The sequence below is a fragment of the Mustela erminea genome, chromosome 2 (genome assembly GCF_009829155.1).
Source record: "Mustela erminea isolate mMusErm1 chromosome 2, mMusErm1.Pri, whole genome shotgun sequence".
NCBI lineage: Eukaryota > Metazoa > Chordata > Mammalia > Carnivora > Mustelidae > Mustela > Mustela erminea.
In genome coordinates, this window is record NC_045615.1 from 10,102,927 (window position 1) to 10,123,445 (window position 20,519).

The window sequence follows — 20,519 nt, forward strand, 5'->3', positions numbered from 1 at the left end:
TTTCAAACTCTGATGTAAATGTTAATATGAATATAAAGGTGACATAACTTTGTCCTCTAAATAATTTTGTTATTATGCTTAGTAGTTTGTATTTAAAAAAAAAAAATTCGAGGGACACCTGGGAAGCTCAGGCAGTTAAGTGTCCATTTCTTGATTTCGGCTCAGGTCTTGATCTCTGGGTTGTGAGTTCAAGCCCCACACTGAGCTTCATGCTGGGCATGGAGCCTACTTTAGATAGACAGAGAGACAGATAAGAAAGGAAGGAAGGGAAGAAGGGAGGGAGGGAGGGAAAGATATTCAAAAGCAATATGAGATTTTCAGATGTACTTTTACAAATACCCATCTAAATTTAAAGCCTAGAATTCTAATTAGACTAAAAAATACACTTACGCATAGTTGAAAGTTGGACTTATAAAGAAAAAGAAGTACAGATTTCCCTATTGTCCAAAAGTAAAACATTTCTATAAGACCTTACATAAGCTGAAAAGGCATACTGGGAAGAGTATCCCTGACTTTCTGAAAATTCAAGTTACACTTCACTTTTATGAAAGGCCTGTGGTATAGTAATGGCTTTTTTTGTGAAGCAAAAATCCTCTTTGGGTTTCTTTTGCTCAGTGAAAACAGGTAGTGATACAGTTCTTTCCTAAAAGCAAAGTTGTGTAACCAACTTTTTGGAAACCGAGGGATACCTGTATAAAACATGTGCCTAGTAGGACAAGCTGAAAGTGTACAGGACAGTAAAAATTGACATGATCTTAGTTTGTGGAGAACTTCAACAATCATTCTAGGAATTTCTGTGACCAGTTCTCTGGACAATGATCCAACACTTATATAGACACCGCAGTATTCTCTTTATTCAGTAAACTGAATAATTTATTCAGTATTCTAGGTCTAACTCATTCCCACATTTTTTGTTTTGTTTTGTTTTCTGGAAGGTTTTGGTCTCTAGGATCTTGGGAATGGAGTAACTGTAACCCGAAAATCTGAATCGGCTTTCCTTATTGAGTATGAAATAAAAAACAGCACTGTTCTCAAATCCCTAAATTGTAACCAATGAAAGAATTCCATACAAATGTAAAATAATCTTACTGTGGACAAGATTTAGCCAAAAGAATCTGTATTTCTCAACATTTCTGGTACACAAGGTCCCTGACATTCCACTCTGTAGATTCAGGATTTGTCTTCAGGTTCTCATGCTAGTCTTCCACTGCCAGTGCTGCTTCCTACCCTGCATACCCTCTCTCACCACTGCACATCCTACAATACAAAACTTCATAAAAACATTGAAACCTATGGGCCTCCAAAATGTCTGTGTCTAAAGCAAACGAGAGAAAAGGACACTGAAAAACATACATGCTGATTTAATGACAGAAGAGATGCAAAAGAAGATATGGCATAGAGGTCACAGGCAGGGAAATGATAGCAATAAGCAGTAAGGACAAGAAATGGTGGGGGAGGCAGGTGACAGAATGTGACAGATGTATGGAGAGGGACATCAGATTTTATAAACTTAATGGCTAACACCATATGTATTTAACAACAGAATATGATACATGATACCACTTACTTAGCAAACATAGTGTCTGCTTTGTGCCAGGCACTGTTCTAAGTACTCTAAAAACATTAGCTCATTCAATCTTAATAATGCCAATGAGACAGATTACTATTTTCATCTATCTTCATTTTATAGAGGAAGCTACTGATGCAAAAATTACTTGCTCAAGGTCACATTATTAGTCAGTGTCCAGTCAGGAAAAGAAAACCACTTTGGGTATTTCAGAGATAATGTATCACCTCTATTGTTGAGGGAATCCTTATCTGGAGGAGCAAAAAGGAGGAAGGTATAATCCAAAGGGAACTGCAAGCAGAGCCAGCATCCTAGCACTGGAGGAACAAAAGAGAAAGCAGTGTTATCCAAAACCCACAAACACTGTGCATCAGAAGCTTTTGGAACTTAACTATTGCATTATTAGAACTATTACTGCTACCTGTTTTGCAAGAAGCCAGCAGCCTTCAGAGGCCCCCCTCCCCACTATTCCTGGAGCCTGAGTAGAGGAGCACAGTGTGCCCAGGCCACTGGAGCCTAAAGAAAGGAAAAATGCCTCCCATCCCCTTCTTTCTTTTTAATCTCCCATTAGCAGAATGGAACTGGTGACCACTTGGCAAGTGAATCTGGGGAATGATTTTTATGACTCCAGAACCCTTATGATACAGAGGAGAGGGTAGAAGGAGCTGGGAGGCAGTGGACATAATTAGCATAGTCAAACAATTGGCAACTGGCAGAGCTTAAATCTCAGGTAGTCTGGCTTCTGAGTCCATGCTCTCAACTGCTATACCATGCTGTAGCACTGTGATCTACTATAATAAGAGTATTTTATATGTCTTAAAATTAAGATCTGCTCATAAATACAGTTGGCAGTAAAGAAGTTATAGGAATTTTATTTATTAAATATTCAGCAAATATTTAGCAAGATCCTACTTTATGCCAGGCACTATTCTGAAAATACAATGATGGAGAGGACGAAAAAAAAAAGAAAGAAAGAAAGAAAAGGGGGAAGAAAGCTCCTTTCTCCCTGTTTCAGACTGAACGAAATTCCCTGGGAAGGATTCCAACTGGCTTGGCTTGAATCATGTGCCATGCATTGAACTAAGCATTTTAGCTGAGGCGTGGGTATTGGGGAAATAACGGGGTGGAAATGCCCACTATAATCCTGAGACAAGGATTTGAGTGCAGGTAGTTTATCTGGAGGATTCAGGAAACATCGGTAAGAGGTGGGAAAGTAAGACAAAGAAGGAAGGCAGTAAATAAAGGGTGCCTTATCAAGCCAGCAACCACACTGGTAATGACTGGAGCATAATCCCATGGGAAAACTCTAGGAAATGATATGAAACACATTCCCCAAAGTTAACCACCTGAGGGTCAAGAGGGCTGGGGTATCTATATAATAAATCCCATCAGTCCTTTGGTGAGTGCTGTTGAGATGGGAAGTTAATAATTCTCAGGCATTTGTAAATTGCGCTGACTACACAGGGCCAGAGCTGCCTCCCGTGCTTGGGAGAAAAGAGGTGCAAGTACTGGTAGCTAGAAATCTGCCTGCGAATGCTGTAGCGGTAAAAGCCAGAGAGGTATAGGTGGGAGTCTACAAGGCCTACTACTCTTCATTTTTTCATCAGATAAAAATTTTCCTTGTACATAGTAGTTCTGACTTCAAAAGAAATAATGCCTTTGCAAGAGTTATAATGAAGAAAGTATAATACCAAGAATTATTGTTTAGAAGTTTCCTGAAGACTGGGAATGGGTATCATGTTTTATATCTCTCACAGAACCTAGCACACTGCTATATATATGTCCTAGGCTTAAATAGTCACTGAGTGGATTTGTCAATTTAATTACTACCTGAACATATTACTTTGTAGGTTTACGAAGGTAGAATTATTTTTAAACTGTCATTATGATCAAAAAGTCACGTTTTCGTCTGTTTCAAGAATTTGTTCTGTTCCTTCTTCTATCATTCTTCTTAAATCTAGACCATTGTAGATAATCTGTTAATTGTCTACCCAATAACCATTTTCTTCTTCCATCTTCCTTTAAAAAAATATCTTGATTACAAAAAGGGTATTGATATTGCTGGTTCAAACCAATCATGAGAAAGCTACTCTGATTAGTATGACGAAAGGCAAGAAAACCATAGATGCCAACCCTGACACTGTTGAACTACTGAAGTGATACCAACAGCAATCTTCCTTCAGCCTTTCTTATTACATCAGAAAAATAAACTCCTATTAATACTGTTAAACAGGGGTGCCTGGGTGGCTCAGTCCTTAAGCGTCTGCCTTCAGCTAAGGTCATGATCCCGGAGTCCTAGGATCGAGCCCCGCATCAGGCTCCCTGCTCAGTGGGAAGCCTGCTTCTCCCTCTCCCACTCCTCTGCTGTGTTCCCTCTCTTGTTTTGTCTCTCTCTGTCAAATAAATAAATAAAATCTTTAAAAATATATTTTAAAAAATACTGCTAAACCGGCAATCTGTTACACATAGCTAGTGATTCATAACTGTTTAAATAGCAATTTTTTTCCCTTTTGCATAGCAACCCCAAGACAAAGTCATTTTATTTCTGGAGTAAATTATTTAAGATAGTAACTCATCAGAAAACCCAAAAGAGCAGCAGGTATTTGGGCACACTAGTTTTAATTCTTCTGGATTCCCCTCTAAGGAAGGATCCTGGTATTCCTCACAGCTCTCTACCTGAGCTCTACCCTTCAATATTAACTTTGATGTTTTAAAACTTACATTTAAAGAAGCTCAGGAGGGCTGTATCACTGAGAAAGTTGTCATGAGATGATGGCCCTTCAGATATGACGTAATGTAGCATAACCATTTATGCATGATCTCCTCCTACACAGCCACTTTGCTTGCTCAGCTATATTTAAAAAAACACATTCTCTTTTCTCCCTTCAGAATATATTCTGAATCTCTCTATTTCTATCTCTATTATCATCACACAAGTTCACAAGTTCAAGTTCAAACAAAGTAATTTCTTACCTAGAATATAGCAACAGACTCTGAATTAGTGTTCCCAATTCCAGGAATTCTTGCCCTTAACAACCGATCCTCCATGGAATTGTAAGAATGATCTTCTCAAAATATAAATCAGATCAATTACTTCCCAGCATAAAACCTTTTGATGACTTATCATTTACATAAGAGAAAATCTAACAGCTTATCATTGCACACATTGTTCTGTATGATTGGCCCTCTCCCCATCTCTTTACCTTCAGCTACGACCACGCTCCCTCTCACTCACTATGCTATAGCTGTATAGACAATCTTTCAGTTCCTCAAACATATCAAAGTATTTTTTGCCTCAAGGCCCATGCACAAGCTGTTCTTTCTGTCTAGAATGTCCTGACCTTTTTTTTCATCATGGCTGGTTTAAGCTTCAATATAAAGTCACTGCCCAGGCACCTGGGTGGCTCAGTTAGTTAAGCGTCTGCCTTCAGCTTGGGCCATGATCCCCAGACCCTGGGACTGAGTCCCACATCGGGCTAAACAGATTAGAGAGAGCTGAAAACAAAATTAACAAACTGGAAGTTATTATTGAAATTACCTAGAATGAAGCACAGAAGAATGAGAGGAAAATATAAATTACGAAACTGAGAAAGTTTGAAAATATAACAGTGCTCATCAATATTCCAATATGGTTAGTCCTGGGTAGGGGAGGGAGAGTAAATCACAGAATGGTATTATTTTAATTTAGTGGCTGAAGTTTTAAACAATAAATGACATGAACTTAAAATTAGGAAGCATAAGGTAACTCAAGTAGTTTAATAAAAAGATACTGTATAATATCAAAGATTAACAATTTTGAAAGAAACAAGAGAGGAAAGACAGCTTACCTACAAAGACTGATAGCAGTTCTCAATAATAACAATGGAAGACAGTGAACTAACACCTGTCAAGTGCTCAGAGAATGACTGTCATCCTAGAACTGCACAACCAGCAACTTAAGTTTCAAGATAAGGGCAAATAAAAATATTTTAAGGTTAAAGAAAATTGTGGAATCAGTAGACTAGCTCTAAATGGACTTCTAAAGTATCTACCATAAGAAGAAGGAAAATAATCCCAAAGATACAGTATGAATACAAGAAAATATAATGAGCATTAAAAAAAGGGGGGGTGAACAGAGTTGCCAGTATGAGAAAAAGAAGATAAGAAGAAAATAACCAGTCGGGAGCACAGAGAGAAACAAGGGAAAATGTAAAACAGAAAAGAGCATGAGAGATAAATGTAACAAAGTGAAAAAGCTAACATTCATATAACTCTAGTCTTGGAAGGTGAAGACAGAAAATGGGGGAAAGGTACATCTAAAGACATAGTAGTCAAGAATTTGCACAACTGATAAAAGACACCCATATAGGTTTAAGAAAAAGAATGAACTTCAACCTAAGTGCCCCACCTTACACCCTTACAGAAAAATTAATTCATTTTGGATAACAGAATTAAATGTAAAATGTGAAACCATAAAACTTAAGAAAAAAAAAAGGCACAAGAAAATCTTTGGGATCTAAAGCTAAACGTTCTTAGAGTTAACACCAAAAGCACAGTCCATTAAAGGATAACCTGATCAGGCGCCTGGGTGGCTCAGTGGTTCAAAGCCTCTGCCTTTGGCTGAGGTCATAATCCCAGGGTCCTGGAATCCAGCCCTGTATCAGGCTCTCTGCTCGGCAGGGAACCTGCTTCTTCCTCTCTCTCTGGCTGCCTCTCTGTCTACTTGTGATCTCTGTCTGCCAAATAAATAAATAAAATCTTTAAAAAAAAAAATGATCAACTGAACCTCATCAAAACTAAAAAGTTTACTCAGTGGAGAACATAAAGACAGGATGAAAGGCAAGTTACACACTGGGAGAAAATATCTGCAAACCATGTATCTGACAAAAGACTAATATCTATATTACATAAAGACCTCTCAAACCTCACCAATTTTTTTTTTTTAAATCCAGGTAGAAGATGAAAGAGATGAACAGGAACTCATCAAAGCAGGTATTCGGATGGTGTACAAGCAAATGAAAAGAGATGTTCAACATGATTAGCCATTAGGGAAATGCAAATTAAAACCATAATGACAGATCACACTACATACCTATCAGAATGGCTAATATAAAAATTGTGAAAACACCCAATGTTCATAAGAATATGGAGAAGCTGGATCACTCACACATTGTTGGTGACAATGTAAAATCGTACAGCCACTCTGAAAAACAGCTGTAGTTGTTAAAAACCTAAATATGAAACTACATACAGCCTATTACACAGAAATGACTTTGGCCCAGAAAAATGACTTGTGTTCACGAAAAACCTATACACAAACGTTTATAGCAGCTTTATTTATAATAGCCCCAAACTATAAAGAACCTAGAGGTCCCACATCTGGTGAAGGGCTAAACAAACTGTTCTACATCCATACTATAGTACTCAGCAAAAAAAGGGAACAAATTATTGATATATGCAACAACCTGAATGAATTTCCAGAGTATCGTGTTGAATTAAAAAAAAAAAATTCAGGGGCACCTGGGTGGCTCAGTGGGTTGGGCCTCTGCCTCCGGCTCAGGTCATGATCACAGGGACCTGGGATCGGGCTCTCTGCTCAACAAGGAGCCTGCTTCCCCCTCTCTCTCTGCCTCTCTGCCTACTTGTGATCTCTCTGTCAAATAAATAAAAATCTTAAAAAAAAAAAATTCCAAGTGTCACATCTGTATACTTCCATGTATTTTTGTATATTTTGTTTTGAAAAGATAAAATTATAGAAATGGGGAAAAGCTTGGTGGTTGCCAGGGGTCAAGAAGTATGTGGCTATAAAGGACAAGATGAGAGATTCCTGTAGTAATGGTGATGGAAACATTCTGAATCTGACTGTAACAATGTCAATTCCAGTGGCAAGGTTGTACTACAGTTTTGCAAGAGGAAACTGGGTAAAGGGTACACAGAATCTCTCTGTGATAGATCTTACAACTGTACCACAATCTAAAATTACCTCAAAATAAAACAACTTCATTTTAAAAGCTATAATAAGCTAATGGAGGGGGAAATGGAATTATAAATATTAAATTGGTTAGAAAAAGGCAAGAAAGAAGAATGGTAGCATAGAACAGATGGAACAAACATAAAGATAAGATGGTAGTTTTAAATTCAGAAACATTTAGGAAATGTACTAAATGTTTCAGTTACAACACAAAGATTGTCAGACTGATTACAAAAGCAAAACCTAATCATATAGCTTAAATAGACACTGTAAGTATGGCACATAAAAAATGAAAGTAAAAGGATGGAAAAAGATATATCATAAAAACCTTAACCAAAGAAATCTAGTATAGCTACTCAAATGCCAAAAGTCAAATTTGTGTTAATATTACTAGAAGTAAAAAGAACATAAGAATTGACTTATCAAGAGATTATAATGATCCTACACATTAAAATATAAGAAACAGATGGCCAGGGCACGTGTATCCATTAAGCATCTGCCTTGCACTCAGGTCATGATCCCGGGGTCCTAGGATGGAGTCCTGCATCAGCCTCCCTGTTCTGTGGGGAGCCTCCCTCTCCCTCTCTCTCCCCTTGATCGCCCAACTCCCTGCTCATGCTCTCTCTCTCTCTCTGTAAAATAAATAAGTAAAATCTTAAAAAAAAAAAAAAAGAAAAGAAAAGAAAGAAAGAAAGAGAAACTGCATGGCCAATCAACTTGAAAATTTATATGAAATGGACACACTCTTTGTAAACATCCTAACAAAACTGACAGGAGAAGAAATAGAATATCCAAATGTTTATCTATTAAATAACCTTAGTCTGTATTTAACCTTCCCATGAAGAAAACTCCTGGCACATATTGTTTCACCAGTAAAGTTTATCAGGCATTTAGGAAGTTCACAAATTCCTCCAAAGAATACAAAAAGAGGAAACATTTTTGAACTTGTGAAGTAAACAAAACCTTGATAGCTAGGGCTCCCCAGTTAATCCAAATTTCAGATAAACAATGAATGATGTTTTAGTGTAAAATATTGCACAGGATATACACAAACTAAAAAAATATATATTGTTTATTTGAAATTCAAATTTAACTGAATGTCCCATATTTTATTTGCTAAATCTGGCAACTCTATTGGTAACAGTACTTTGATAAGGGCTTTCCAAGAAAAGTAACTTATAGGTCAGTATCTCACGAATATACAGGCAGCAATCCTAAACAAAATACTGACAAATTAAATCTAGCAACACATAAAAAGGACCATGTCCTGATCAATTTGGCATTCTTCCACAAATACAAGATGAGTTTAATGTTGGAAAAAAATAAGTAAAAGAACTAGAAACAAATCTAACATGTAATGTATAAAGTAAAATTTTAAATATTGTTTAAAAATCCAAATTGAGGGCGCCTCGGTGGCTCAGTGGTTTAAACCTCTGCCTTCGGCTCAGGTCATGATCTCAGGGTCCTGGGATTGAGTCCTGTATCAGGCTCTCTGCTTGGTAGGGAGCCTGCTTTCTCCTTTCTCTCTCTACCTGCCTCTCTGCCTACTTATGGTCTCTCTGTCAAATAAATAAATAAAACCTTAAAAAAATCCAAATTGATTTGTAGATTCAACACAATGGCAATATAATTCCCAGCAGGGTTTCATAGTGAGAAGCCCTAGCACTGTTTTCTTAGGTCCCTCAAATTCTAAAAGTATGGTTTCAGACATAAGATGGATATGGTAGGTGAACAGCACAGATGCTTTAAACAGTATGATTTGTTCTGGGTGGCTGGCCAATATAGAAACATTGTGTAATGTGAGAAAAATGGTATCAAAGAAGCTACAGAGACAGGGGCGAGTATATAAAAGGTTCAGATTTTATGCTGTAGGTCATGGGAAATAATGGGGGTGGGGAGAAGAGTTTGAAGCATGGGAAGTGATCAAAGGCAAAGATGTGGATATAGTAAGTGTACATACACCACTCTTTAAGGAGCTTGACTATTAAGGAAATCAGAGCTTAGATAAGTATCTAGAGTTAAAGGAGGGTATTGTCTTGTATGAGGTGTTTGTTTTAATAAGGGAGAAACTTGCAGCTTGTAGAAAGAGGCTGAAGATATAGGAAGGAGGGAAAGATAATGGAACAAAAAAATTTGGGAGACAAGAGGTAATAAAGTAAACAAAATAAAATAAAACAAAGAAGTCTTTGTGAGTTTTGTTGAGAATGCAGATTGTTTTGTTGGTAGGCACAAGACAACAAGGGAATTTCTGACAGCATCATTTTTCTTTGTAAAATAGAAGACTGGTCTTTGGGTTAAAATAAGAGGGGAGATGGTGGGATGGGAGGTCAGATAAAGTACTGACAATTCAGTATTAACTAGAGATGGGCAGAAGAAGGACCTACAGTGAAGCACTCTGGGGGAAGGACTCTGCAGTCAACTAAGATTAGATGGAAATAGGGTTGATTTTTGCTTAGCAGGTGAGAAGGGAAGTTTTCAAGGGAACTGAAGACACTGAAAGTGGCTAAAGTGAGAGAACACAGGGTAAGTATAGGAGAAAAACCTGAAGAATGTTACTTTCTCATTATGTCCATATCCCGAAATCACTGTTGCTAGGTATAGGAATAACTTTCTCTAGTTGTTCTGAATTGTATATTTTACATACTAATGGCAAAAAAAGACATAATTATTTTGTCTTTCACCTTATCAAAACAGTATCAATTTGCCCTCATTTTTTTAAAACAGGAAAAGAGGCTTTTCTATGGACCAAATATATTACCTAAATTAAATATAACATAGGATTAAAATAAATGGAGCAAGAACTATAGGTATTACAAGCAGAAATTCACAGAGGTACACAAATAGTCCACACATAAACCCATCAGGGGCTTTTTTTCTTTTTATGATTTTATTTATTCACTTGACAGAGAGAGAGAGCACAAGCAGGATGACCAAGAGAGGGAGAAGAAGACTCCCCACTGAGCAGGGAGGCCAATGCAGAACTCGATCCCAGGACCCTGGGATCATTACCTGAGCCGAAGGCAGATGCTTAACTGACTGATCCATCCAGGCATTCCAACAGGGTTTTTCTGTATAAACACAAAATATACTTCATCGCTAGGCATGACTTACAATATCTAATGTGTTTTATGGCCAAACTTCAAAGCTTTCCTGCAAAATTAGGGAAGCAGTCCTTATGAGATCAACCTCACTTTGACACCAACTTCACAGTTTAAAGTTTCCCAGGATCACCCTTAGATTTAATAATCTACTCAAAGGGTTCACTGAAAGCTGTTATACTCACAGTTATGGTTATAGCAAAAGAATACCAGATAAAATTAGCCAAGGGAATTGGTACACGGAGCTTCCAGTTGTCATGTCCTTGTCCAGTTGTGGACATTGTTACCATCCCAGAACTTATGTGCAACAATACACAAGAAACACTGCTAACGAGGGAAGCTTATCTGAGCCTTGGTTTCCAGAGTTTTTATTGGGACCCAACTACGTAGGCATGGTTGGCTGCCCTTCTGGCAGTTTTAGCACCCAACCCCTCTGTGAGTAGAGATGAATCCATGTGGTCCAAAGCCCCCATCATAAATCACATTGTTAGACTGTAGTGTGGCCCAAAGCCTCCAAGTAAATAAAGCCACCCTTTTGGAGATCACCTCCTAGAACGTGAAGGCAAAGACCAGACCTCTCTTTGGGTAAGGTTAATTCTTTACTGTGCATTCCTAAAATGTCACAATCATCAATTCTCTGATTGCATTCTTATGAAAAGTAAACATTAATAACCTGTTTTCTGGCTCCCTGCTACCTCTTATATTACTTTTTTGATTTTTAATTCACGGGATGATTGCTTCAGTTAAGTTTCTCAAATTCATGTTGGGATGCAGAATCACAAGTTTCATTTATGATAACAATTTTTTGTTAAATTTTTATCTTCCAGGGGCGCCTGGGTGGCTCAGTGAGTTAAAGTCTCTGCCTTCAGCTCGGGTCATGATCCAAGGGTCCTGGGATCAAGCTCCGCATCGGGCTCTCTGCTCAGCGGAGAGTGTGCTTCCTCCTCTCTCTCTCTGCCTGCCTCTCTGCCTACTTATGATCTCTTCAAATAAATGAATGGAATCTTTAAAAAAATTTTTTTTTCATCTTCCATAGGAATATTATCTACCCAATTTCAGTTTTCTCACTGTATTTTTGAGTGGATGTTGTACATATGACTTTCATAATCTTCATATTTGAATGAGTTGAATTTTCCTGGACTAGAACCAGGAGTAGAAAGGCCAGGGTAGCTTTACAGAATTCATCTCTCATGGGTTCTCCTCTGTTGCTATAGCAAAAGATTACTTCTTTAAAATATGGCAACTCTATGAAGCCACACTTACTCTGCTTCTCATTACCTAACCTAGTTCTGAAGAGATTATACACAGCATCCTGGACTTCCTGATTTATGCACAGGCCACAGGGAGACACAATTTGCCTTCAAAGATACTATTTCTTTTAGAAAGTTACTTTACTGGTGCATTCTAAGGTCTGCTATCTCTGATTAGTCACTTTCTATCCTTCTCTCTCTCTCCCTTGTCAGTGTTTGGACTCTGTGCAGTCTCCGTTCTTTCTCAAAATGTTCTCTTGATTTCCAGTATGGGCTTCCTGCCCAGTGCTTCTGGTCTCAGTTGCCTACTGTAGCACTCACATGTGATTTTGGAGTTTGGGGGATTTTCTTAGTCAACTGCTTGCTGAAAATTCAGTTTCTTTGAATTTATTTCCATTCTCCTTTTTGCTCTCAATCAGTCAATGGAAAATGAATGAAAAAGTTTAGGACTAAGCAGACCCTGTGTTCTTACAGAATGCTAATATACTTAATTTTTCTCCCACGTTTCCAAAAGATATGAAGAAATTCTCTGAAAGATTACTGGCTTCAGATAATGAACAAAATTTTATAGTTGTCAGTAGCCAAATTGAGCTGATTATTTAGATGTTCACATCTGCTATGACATTAAGATTATGTACAGAAGTAATGCAACAAAGTAGTTTTAATGAAAAAACATCTGAGGCATACAATGAAGAAAAAAAAATTAATGGAAGCAGCTCAGAGAGAAGCATCACTTTATTCTGCTATGTTTAAAAGAGAATTTTTAGTGAACTATTCTTCCTGAACCCACACAACTAAAACATTGTACAGGAACATTTGAGAGGATCTTATTGGATTATGGATGAGGGGATGTCCCAAGAATGCTTTTCTGATCCTGGGGATTTAAAGCTATGTTCAGATTCTTTTTGATGGTTAATATCATTGCATCTTGGTGATCAGCCACAGATAGTTTTCTACCCAGAGCAAGCTCCAGCATTTTCTGGGTACTACATTGATTTTTATATGCTTCACATTCTGATGAGAGGAAAATCACAGTGGAAGAAGCAGAGATATGACAACCAAAATATTACACTCCAGACAGTATCAGAATGTGAATGTTATTTTAACATGAACAGTACTAGTTATAACCAGGCAACTTAACAAAGGAGGTGAGAGGAAAAACTGAGCATTTGGCAGTCAGTTGGACATAGGGCTGGAATCCAGGATGTATTAACCCTAGTGAAACACTCCCACCCTGCGACAGGACCCTAAGAAACAGCCCAAAAGTGAGGATATGGACTGGAATCATTTGATTGGATCAGAAATCCTCCAGCATTGATTTGGGACTACTGGCACCCTTTTTATGGAGATGAGAGAAGGAAATGAAACTCTTCTCTGGAGGGACCTAACAGTATCCAATGCTTCATATTATTTCTATCATTAATTTTTAAAATAACATCCAGAGCAAACAATCAAAGATAATAGAATGCAAGAAGAATCGAGTATGAGCCAACACCAGTAGAAACAACAGACAAAAGACAAACATAATCTAAAAACCACTTTGTTCGCTATGGTCAGGGAAGTAAAAGTCAGGCTTATAAATTCTGTCAAGGAACTAGAAACTACAGAAAGTGATACATTTTAATCAAAGATAAATTATAAAATGAAGAGGATAACTAAAAGTATAAAAATTATGGGTGAATCCTAGAGCAGATTTGGCATACCTAAAGAGAATGAATAACTGAAGGTAGGCTAAAAGAAACAGTCCCCAATGAGGGAAGGAAAAGTAAAATAAAAAATATTGAAGACAAAGCAAGAGACATAGAGGATACAGTGGGATGGCTTAATATATATTGGATTTCCAGAAATGCCATGAGAGCAGAAATTATGTGTGAAGAGATAATGGCTGAGAATTTCTGAAAAGTGATTAAAATATTCATCTATAATTTGAGAAGCCTAGTGAAGTACAACAGGATTCTTTAAAATAAAAAGTATATTACTGAAGTGAAACCACAGAAAATCCAAGAGAAAAACTTAAAACAAGCTGGGGGAAGACATCACCCTCAAAAGAATCTTGTACTTTGTGGAAAGAAAAGAAAAGACTAATTAATTAATTAAAGAACAGCAAAGTAAAGTAAAGATTAATATTGGACTTTTAAAAAGTAAGGATGTATGTTATACATTTTAGGATCAGAAGAATAGAAAAAGAATTTATAACTTCCAAACTAATTTCAAGGAAACTGAACTATTTTAAAATACCCTAAAAGAAAACAAAAAAGGAAAATAAAACAGTGTAGGTACAAAAAATAGAAAGCACAAAAGATTATGAATAGTAGGTGTAAACCCAAGTATATTAGTAATTCATAACTATAAATAGACAAAATGTCCTAGTTAAGACACAAAGATTACTAGACTAGATTTTTTTAAATGCAAAATCATGTGTCCTACAGACACTTTTAAGTTTCCAAAATACAGAAAGGCTGAGAGTAAAAAGATGGAAAAATTTGGTTGATCCTTGAACAACATGGGTTTGAACTTCACAGGTCCAATTATATGGAGACTTTTTTTTACAGTACAGTACTGTAAATGTATTTTTTCTTCTTTATAATTTTCTTAATAACATTTTTTTCATCAGTTTACTCTACTGTAAGAATACCCTGTATAGCATATATAACATACAAAATATGCATTAATCAGTTGTTTATGTTACTGATAAGGTAAAGTTTTGGGGGAGTCAAAAGTTATACCTGGCTTTTTTTACTGCATGGGGGGTATGGTATGCCTAAAGCCCACAATTGTTTAAGGGCCAGCTGAATATCATGCAAACACTAAGTAAAAGCAGGTGGTGTAACTATATTAATACCAGCCAGAAAAAATAGAATTTAAGGCTAAAACCATTACAGAGATAAAGAAGGTCATTTCAGAACGCTGAAATATTCAGTTCCCGGTTCATATAACAATTCTAAATTTGTGTCAACTAAATAACATGGTCTCAACGTATGTAAAGCAAAAATGGACAGAATGAAAAGGAGAAATAAACAAATTTATAAGCCTGTGTAGGATATTTTAACTTACCAATTTATAGAACATGCAGACAAAAAGTCTGTGAAGATACATAAATGTGAACAGCACAGTTAATAGGACCCAATAGACATAAATAGAATACTAACCTAAAAGGAGAATATGAACTGTTTTTAAACATAGAATATTTTAAAAAATCAACCATGTTAGGGGCACCTGGGTGGCTCAGTCAGTTAAGCACTGGACTTAGGTCATGGTGTCAGGGTCGTGAGTTCAAGCCCCTCCTCCTGCTCCATGCTTGGCAGTAATCTGTTTGAGATTCTCTCTCCCTTTCTCAACTTGCACACGTATCCCCTTTCTTTAAAATAAAAATCAAACATGTTCTTCGCTCAAAAGCAAACCTCAGTAAATTTTAAAGGATTTAAATATATATTTCTGTAACAACAGAGCAAATGTGTTGGAAATCAATAAGGGTAACAGATCATCTGCATATAATTGAAAATTAAGAAATGGACACCTAAATAATTACGCATCAATAATAATCCTGAGGGAATTTAGATAATATTTTGACCTCAATGATAATAAGAATAACACATATTAAGACTTGTGGGTGCAGGCAAAACAGTATCCATAAGGAAATATACAGGTTCTAATTCCCTTATTTGTAAAGAAGTTAGTAAAACAGCAAAATAAAAATGAAGGAAATAATAAAAAAAGAAATAGAAAAAAGTATAATAGAAACTAAGAATAAAACTAATATTTGTCCTTTAAAAGGTCTAATGTAATTGATAAAATACTCTGGTGAGGTCTGATCCAAAAAAGAGAGAAGGTACGAATAATTGAAATCAAGAATGAAAGGAGAATCAGCAGTACAAATCTGACATACATTAAAAACACAAGAGGATATTATGAGCAAGTAAACAGTATAAGAAACAAAAATATCTGTCATAAACACTACATATAGTGGTGAAACATAGAAAGTCCTTATTTTGAGACTGGGAACAGGACAGTAAGCCTGCTAATACTACTTCTCTTCCAACACTGATCTGGAGTCCTAGCCATATAGCAGAGTTAGAAGGAAAAGTAAATAAATTAGGAATAAAGGAACAAAACTCAATATTTTCAAGTGATGTGATTGGGTGTTTTGACAATCCAAAATGAATACAGAAATAAATTATTGTGAGTAGGAAATTTTATAATAGGGAAGTTACTGAATTTAAACATTATTTTGGGGAAAAAAATCAGCTTAATTTCTATATATTGGCAACAAAGAAAACGAAATATTAAAAAGATGCTATTTATAATAGTATCAGAAATATCAAGTATGTATGAACAAGTCTAATAAAAGATATGCAAAACTTCTGCAAAATGACAAACTTCTGTCAAGAGACATTACAGAAGATCTGAATGAATTGAAAAATACATCATGTTCATGGATTAGGAGTCTCAGTATTGTAAAGGTACCTGTTCTCTCCTAGTTTGGATCCTAGTTGAATACTATGGATTCAATGCAGTATCAACCAAAAATCCCAAAAGGTTCTATTGTGGTTGTATTGTTTATTTTTTTTTTCTGCACTTGCGTAGCAGTTACGTAAATGTTTGTTTTTCCATAACTACTGAAACTGGACACTTATGTTTTATGCACTTTTGTATGCTTGTTTTATTTTAAACTAGGTAAAAAAAGCACAGTGTAAAACAGTGTAATAGAATTATTCATATATAGAGATGTATATACTAACATAAACAATTTTTTTCTAACAGGAAATCCAAGAAATTGTTAACATTGGTTGCTTTTAGGGACAGGGATTTGAGAAGATCAACGGAAACAGGCTTTTTTAAATATTGAATCTTTTGTATTATTTGAATTTCCTAATCATGTTCATGTTAGGATTATGGGTCAATTTGTAAATTTTTATGAATTAAATAAACTTATTTAATTACTTATTTTAAAGTAAAACCAGAAAAATTAAATCATGTTAAAAGCTCCAGAGGGAAGCAAGTCAGGGAAAAACACTTTTTAAAGAATCATATCATAATCATTTCAGAAAGCAAATATTTTAATGACATCAATAACCTCCCTATAACTTAGGTTTCATAGATCTGTGTATCCACACTGTCTACTCTGAAGTAGGATTACCATGAAGCTAATGGATTTAAGCTCCAGAGTTCCTCATTTGGACAGGCCCTTTTAAACGCTTGTGCCTAATTTTGTATTTATAATTTTAAATAGTTTTTCTTAAAGAAGACTCCTCAAATTATGTAAGTTTGAAGCTCCCCAAAGCCTGATTCCAACATAGGTTGTGAATCGTCTTAAAGGAAGAAATTCTTGCCTGCCCTGAATATGAAGATTTGTAGAAATAATGTAACAAAAATTTCTTTGTCTGAACAACAGATTCACTGAAGATAAACTTTTATCAGGCATTGAGAATTCGCAGTTCACCTACTCCAGGAATGCCTTCTACTTACCAGAGGTGAAACACCACCTCTTATGCATAAATCTGTGCTCTTTCTCTAATTTTACTGAGGCATGTATTTTAGTCTATTTGGCTTATATAACAAACACCACAGACTGGGTGGCTTATAAGCAACAAAAACTTAGTTTCTCACAGTTCTAGACACTGGGAAATTCAAGATCAAGGCACTAGCAGGTCTCTATCTAGTGAGTCAGCTTTATAGTTCATAAACTGCTATCTTCTCACTTGTGTTCTCACATGGGAAAAGGAGCAGGGGGACTCTCCAGGATCCTCTTTTACGAAGGTACTAATCCCATACAAGGCCTCCATCACCTTCCAAAGATGCTACCTCAGAATACCATCACATTGGAGGATTAGGTTTCAACATACAAATTTGGGGAGGACACAAACATTCAGTCTTTTGCATTTATAGTGTGTACAGTGTGCTTGTTAAGCTACTCTACTACTAAACAGTGAGCTACAAAATTGCTAGGACCCTGTTTCAATTATTTTTATACCCCAAGGCCTAGAAAAGATCCCATTATGCAATAAATGTTTAATTTGAGCTTCTTAAAATACCATAATGTGTGTAAAGGAAGCCTAACCACAATTCATCACTTTAGTAAAATTCATATGAAAGAGATACATTGCTAAACCATACACATATACATGAAGTAATTTGGTCACATTTTGCATGAGATAGATTATAAACTTTTAAGACCAAGGACCAAACAATATTATGAATCGTTTTTAAAACAAAAGTATAAAAAATGTGAAAATCCAACATCCTAACATGACATTTGTTTCAATTTTTTTTTTAATAAATAAAAACTTACACACATAACAGACTCCAACCTTAAAACCATTCCCTTATAGTATCCCTTGGCCTCTCTCCTGAGAGATGAACCCCACCCTTAAGTTGGAGTGTATCCATCCTGTCCATATGTTCTCGTTTTTAACCACTTAAGAAAATATATGCACAAACAACGGATACCAGTATTCTATGTTTAATAGATTAAGCCAGCATTTTCTACTACAAACACCTGAGTCACATGTTTAAACATTTAAAGGTCCTCATAGCCACATTTAAAACAATAGAAACAAGTAAACTTTATTTTTTTTTATTTTATTTTATTTTATTTTATTTATTTATTTGAGAGAGAAACAGTGAGAGAGAGCATGAGCGAGGAGAAGGTCAGAGAGCGAAGCAGACTCCCCATGGAGCTGGGAGCCTGATGCGGGACTCGATCCCGGGACTCCGGGATCATGACCTGAGCCGAAGGCAGTCGTCCAACCAACTGAGCCACCCAGGCGTCCCAACAAGTAAACTTTAATGTTATATTTCATTTAAACCAGCTCAAAATATTATTTCAACATGTAATCGATATAAAAATTATTAATGAGCCATTCAATATACTTTTTGAAAAATTTCTGGTACTAAGTCTTTGAAATCCTGGGTGCCTGGGAGGCTCACTGGGTTAAGCCTCTACCTTGGGCTCAGATCATGATCTCAGGACCCTGGAATTGAGGCCTGAGGCCCAAGGCCAGAGGCCCAAGGCCGCATCTGGCTCTCTGCTCAACCGGGAGCCTGCTTTCCCCTTCCCCTGCCTGCCTCTCTGCCTACCTGCAACCTCTCTCTGTGTGTGTCAAATAAATAAATAAAATCTTAAAAAAAAAAAAAGAGAGAGAGAGAGAATTCTAAATCTTTGAAATCCTGTTAGTTCATACAGCACATTTCAACTTGGATTCTAAATTTATATTTCACAAAATTTAAATTGAAAAAATATATTCATATATTCAAGTTGTTCCAAACACACTTAAAGGTTTTCCAATAACTGAAATACGTTTTTTAAAATTTAGTTAAAATTAAATTAACAATTTAGTTTTTCAGTAGAAATAACCATCAGACACCCTACTGGAGAGCCCAGCTTTAAAAAGTAACAAAATACTCACCATTCATTATCTTTCTTTCGCCCATTCAATTTATGTAACATTTTAATGTTTCTTTTTTTTTTTTTTTTCCTTTGCCAAATCCTAGAAAGGACAAGCACAGAAGAAATGGATGCCTTTGAATTTCAGGGCAGATGACATTTACGCTTTTTTTTTTTAAAAAACCCATCTATCACTAAATCCACTCAGCAAGTCTAAACTTTTAAAAGAACCAGCTCGGTATTTTTGCTTCAACAATGGGATTACTAAACAAGATGCGTCTGATAAAAACAGTGACGCGCTGCAACCAGCAAAGGTGCAGCTTTCGTATCAGCCGCTCGCATTCTTCTACCCCGCCCTCCACAAGCACGCGCCCACCGGCACGCACGCACACACACGCAAAGGCGCGCACACACACGCACTCTACACGCACAAGCACACAAGCACTGGCAGGCAGCCAAGGAAATGCAGTTTCTTTCTTGCCTCTCATTCCGTAAAGAGAATGCCAGGAAGTTTCTGACGAGCACTCGCGCTAACTTGGTATTGGTAGGGTTCCACGTCCCCTTTTATAGGATATTGGACTCCGCCCTTCTCCAGGTCCATTAGAGGAGAAATTGTAAATGTTGGAGGTGGAAGCGGAAAGCAGCCCTGTTATAACCAGTCAGCAGCTCCACCTCAGGAAGCGACCAACTCTGCGCACCCAAGAATAAAACCTGATCCTCGCCGCAACGTGCAAGGATTTAAAACACGGCCTCACTTGGGTCACGGTCAGGTTCCGGATGGGCGTTTTTTTGCCTAAGCAGGAGCCCCGAAACAAGCTGGTGCGTCAATGAATGTAACTAGTATCCAGCGGCCTTGTTAGCAGCAGAACCTGCAGGACCTCCAGGGCCCGAGGAGCGCCAGCTCTACTGAGTTGCACTTGGTTTGGGTTTCCCACAACAGCATGGCCACACCAAAAATTCTTTTTTCACAGATAGGAAAACGGCTCCGAAACTTTTTTTACCCCAACACCTTCACTCCCGTCCCCTCCTAGGCCCCGCTCGGCGCATTTTGCCCTTCGCCTCAGGAGCTGAGTGACCCTTTCGTCTGGAATGCCAACTCTGCAAAATTCCGGTAGCCAAACATAAGCCAACTTCCCGGGAGAAACAAGAAGCGAGAAACATCACAACCCCCAACCGCACGCTAGTGTTTTCCAAAAAAAAAAAAAAAGGAGCCCGACCCATTGCCACGCCATGCATGCTAGGATAAGTAGTTCCTCCAGTCCCCAAGGCG

The 20,519-nt window shown here is 37.0% G+C and overlaps 1 long non-coding RNA gene across 1 annotated transcript; it reads right to left on the reverse strand.

The window, feature by feature from the left end:
• Positions 1-224: 224 nt before the first annotated feature.
• On the reverse strand, positions 225-20,434 carry LOC116584220. The gene is made up of 3 exons (XR_004283096.1): positions 20,005-20,434; positions 19,272-19,352; positions 225-1,884 (listed from the first exon to the last, which is right to left on the reverse strand). It is a non-coding gene; the product is annotated as an uncharacterized LOC116584220 (long non-coding RNA).
• Positions 20,435-20,519: the final 85 nt, after the last annotated feature.